Here is a 4586-nt window from a genome sequence, read left to right as displayed (position 1 = left end):
CAAACTTGAGACCCAAGAAGAGCTGATGTTGGGATCCAAAGACAGGCAGGCTGATGTTCCTGCTCAAAACTCTCAGGCAGTAGTTCGTTATCACTCTTAGGAAGGTCAGCCTTTTTGTTGTGTTCATTCAAGCCTTCATTTGGTTTGGTTTTATGGAGCCCACCCATGTTAAGGAGGGCAATCTGCTTTACTTGGTCTACAATCCAAATGTTAATCTAATTCAAAGACACTTTCAGAGACACACCCATATAATATTTGACCAAATATCTGGCACCCTATGTCCCATTCAAATTGACACGTAGAATTAACCATCACACATAGTATCAATAATATATGAGAGTTTCAGTTGCTTCAAATCGTAAATACTTGGCAAAGTCAGTGTTTTTAATCTAAGCCATTCTAGTGAGTATATAGTAGTATCTTACTGTGATTTTAATTTGCATTTTACTGGTAACTAACTATATTGAGCACCATTTCTGTACTTATTTGTTCTTCATATACCTTCATTTGTGAAGTATCTATTCAAATCTTGTGCCCATTTTTATTCAGTTGCTGTCTTATTATTATCAGGTTGTATATATTCTGGGTACAAATCCTTTGTAAAACATGCACATTATGAATATTTTGTCCCTATCTGTGGCTTGCCTTACCTATATATATATGTCTCTGTGTATGCATACTTCTAAGTATTAGTGTATATGTGTATCTAGGAGTATATGTATATTTGTGTATGTACATATAGTTCTTTTACTCTAACTTTAGTGGCATTTTGGGAGGTAGCAGTGAATAAATGAATATGTTTAGTTTAACATATTTTGCTCAAAGTTTAAAATTCTTCATCTGAGCTTTCTAAGTGATCTTTACAACCCCTGTAGAGTATATGCTACATGACATTACATAAATATCTGTTTACATGTTTTCCTGTATTCTTTGCTGAACTCTAGGCTCATTGAGAGTAAGGTCAGGTATTCATCTTTGTACTCCCAGTGACTAGCATAGTCCTTGGCATATATTACATACTTCAGTAGATTGAAAAATAGACACTACTTATCTTGGGAGAAGTTTGGGTTGTGATGGTTCTGTCTAGGACTCTTTTCTCTGCTTTTTTCGTGTGTCAGTGTGTACTTTTTGGAAATTTCAACTGGAAATGTAAAGTATGAAAAGTCTGAGTGTATTTTATAAAGTCTTCTCTAATTAAATTATAATAGGCTTTAAATGACAGCAGGGGTCAGCAAACTTTCTATAAAGGGCCAGAGAACAAATACTTTCAGCTTTGTGGACAACATGGTCTGCTATGCAACTTTGCTGTTGTAGCATGAAAGTAGCCTTAGACAATACATAAATGAATGAGCATGGTGTATTCAAATAAAACCTCATTTAAAAATAGGCAGCCATAAAAAAGAATGAGATCATGTCCTTTTCAGGGACATGGATGAAGCTAGAAGCCATCATTCTCTGCAAACACAGAAACAGAAAACCAAACACTGCATGTTCTCACTTATAAGTGGGAGTTGAACAATGAGAACACATGGACACAGGGAGGGGAACAACACATACCAGGGCCTGTTGCTGGGTGGGAGGCTGAGGTAGGAGGATTGCTTGAACCTAGGAGTTTGAGGCTGCAATAAGCTATAATCACACCACTGCATTCAAGCCTGGGTGACAGAGCAAGACTCTGTCTCAAAACCAAACCAAAACAATCAAAAAACCGAAACAGCCTGGTTTGTTGCCTTCTATAGATGTTCCAAAGTTCTGCTCCTTTCAATCAGCTTTCCATACCTTAGTTGGAAATAAGATCAGACAGACAAGAATTATCTCACATTTTGAGAAAGCTTCTCATGTGAAAAGCACAAAGGCAACTAACTAGCTAACTAGCTTAATACTTAATACAGCATGTAAGAAAAAACAGATAAATTTGAGAGCAGAGTAAACTTTATAAAAAAAAAGATATTACTTCTGTGAAACAGGACCTGGTTTATACAGAAAAAAATAATCAAAATTATTCTCAAGAAAAAGCTTTTCCTCCAAATAACAAACACTTTTCTAGAAAGGATTAGAAGATAATGTCAAAGAAATTACTTAGAAAATAGAACTAAAAGAAGGATGAACAGGTATTCAAATACTGACTCACTGGAATTTTGGAAAGATGGAACAGGTGAAATTATGGAAATTAGCAAACAAGTCATGGAGGGCATTTTCAATGATGAAATGACTGAGTCTAAAATAGATAACAAAAAAAGGCATATATCATGAGACTTCAAAACACTGAGAATAAATAAGGGCTCCTTTAGGTACCAAAATGAGAAATGAGGTCAGCATCAAAAGTTCAGGTTGGGTGTCAGTGTGGCACTGGATTTTGAGGGAGCAAATCTAGGTGCCAAAACACAAAGAAGCTCTGTGAAGAAATCATGATAAAATAATCTTCCTGATATTTAATATTGGTCATCACACTTTGTTTAAAATTTTCCATCATTTCTCATAATGAGGGTTTAAGGTCCACAGTCCTAGGAATAGTGTGTCAGATCACTCACAGGCTGAATCCAGGTGTCTTTCCTATGTTTCTCATCACTCTTCACATGAAAAAGTAAGATTGCTATAGAAGGCAAGTTATTTGTCCAATGTTTCCCTGAACATTTTGTACATATCCATGTCTTTTGCCTTAATGTAAGCCTGAGAGAAAGACACTTATTCTTTCTTCTATTCTTCTATTATTCTTACTCTAATAATTCCACACGCAGTTCAAAAGTTCTCTCCTCTTTCAAGTCTTCCCCATCCTTCCTCTCATCCAAGTCAAGAACAATTAATCACTCTGCTGTGCTCCCGTGATTTAAAATAAGAAAAGAGTTTTTCTATCCAATGTCATCACATTATAACATAATAATTAAAACATGATTTTTACTTTCCCCTCACAATTTTGAGCTCCTTGTGAGTATGGCTGTTTTTGCTTTATTATATAATTATATATTTAAATTTGGCTTTATATACATAAGATCACAGCCAAGGAGGTTAAACATAATTTCAAATTGTTATTCCAGCCACTTGTGCTGCTTTTCACGTTTGAAAATAATCATTGCCTTTACTTCAAACAGTGATCTATAAATTTGTTTAGACAATAATTAAGGGCTTTTTCTTCTTTAGGATAATAAAAATATTAAATGGTGTATTGAAGATACTACTAAAGAAACTACTTTTTGATTATAGTCTCTGCATTGAAGATTGGTAGGAATTTTTCTAATTTTCAGATCTTCCCACAACCTCTTTATTCAAAGAAATATCATCTTGGAAATAATTTGTGTGAAAAATTTACAAATCAAAAATTGACTCACAAGATGATGTTGCCATAATCATTCATTTTAACGGGTCTCCTAAGTATTTTCTGTATCAGTTTTCTTGATTATAAAATATCAACAATATGAACACACTCTTAATGTAACAGAATATTTAATTACATCTATTTCCCTCAACCCACCAAAGTCATTTAATAATTATATTGGCTGTTTCCACTGATTGGCAGGAGGCTCTTCCACTAATGCCTCCCATGGTTTCCACTGCATTGTTTTTCTCACCAGACTCAGTTCATTTTCAGCCTGATGAATCCCCTCTTCTATCTGGCCACCTTGAAGTTGGTCTTCTAATTTTTTAACATCTGGTTCCACTTTAAGCATAGCCAACTTCTCATTTGTAATCTGTTCTGTACACTTTTTATATGCTGCATTTTTAGAGATTTGCTCAAGAACATCAAGAATCTTTGTGTACAGTATTCTCAGCCTCTCATGTGGATTCTCACATGCAGCCAATCCTACAGGACCAGTAGTCTTCTTTGGCACACCTTGTCCCGTATTTAATTACTCTTTGCATCCCAGTGCCTAGCTTCATGCCTGCATAAAGTGATAGTAAATATCTGTTAAATTGAAATGAATCAATAAACATTCTAAAGTAAAAACCAAAACATCACAGCCATAGTAGGACTTACAGGACATGTCGGAAATCTACTCAACATTTAATTAGTGGTTGCTTGGTAGATTGATATAGAAATTCAATTTTTATCTGATCTGTGAACATAACATTTCTTTTACCAATTAGCCAAATGTGCTATATCAACTAATTGGGGTGGGGTGATTTCTCTCTTTTAATAGATGTATACTTACTCCCATCAATATAGGGTGCTAAAATATTTTCATATTATCCTTTTGTTTTTCATTCTCCAGAAAAGTCATTGTCAGAAGAGAACAAGGATGCAAGCATAAAATTAGTTAAGTGAAAACAAGGTCATCTCTTGGAAATTTTATAAAAACAATGTAATTTTCTCCTGTTTGGCAGAGTTATAATGCTGCCATCACAGGGATCATAAAATGTATAAAAGAATAGGCACATTTATTTGGGGGCAATGCTCTAAGATTTCAAGTGATAGGAAACATGCCAACCTCTAGCATGAATAAACTTTTATCAAAATGTGCTGCATATTTCAGTTTTCTAAATCTGGAATTAAAAAAAACCAGGGACCATTTTTTTCAAATGTTGAACAGCATCATGTTTGAGAGAAGACAGTTAATTTAAAACATTAGAGGAAAATTGATGGAGTTGTT

The 4586-nt window shown here is 34.4% G+C and overlaps 1 pseudogene across 1 annotated transcript; it reads right to left on the bottom strand.

Annotated features, from left to right (window-relative positions):
* Positions 1 to 3424: 3424 nt before the first annotated feature.
* On the bottom strand, positions 3425 to 3980 carry LOC105530213 (annotated as a pseudogene). Its single transcript, XR_001004614.1, has 2 exons — positions 3974 to 3980; positions 3425 to 3829 (listed from the first exon to the last, which is right to left on the bottom strand). The product of XR_001004614.1 is annotated as an NADH dehydrogenase [ubiquinone] 1 alpha subcomplex subunit 5 pseudogene (transcript).
* Between the last annotated feature and the right edge of the window lie 606 nt (positions 3981 to 4586).

Source organism: Mandrillus leucophaeus, unplaced genomic scaffold, assembly GCF_000951045.1.
Source record: "Mandrillus leucophaeus isolate KB7577 unplaced genomic scaffold, Mleu.le_1.0 Scaffold804, whole genome shotgun sequence".
Classification (NCBI taxonomy): domain Eukaryota; kingdom Metazoa; phylum Chordata; class Mammalia; order Primates; family Cercopithecidae; genus Mandrillus; species Mandrillus leucophaeus.
The sequence above is the reverse complement of the archived record's forward strand: the minus strand, read 5'-3'. Positions and strand labels throughout refer to the sequence as shown.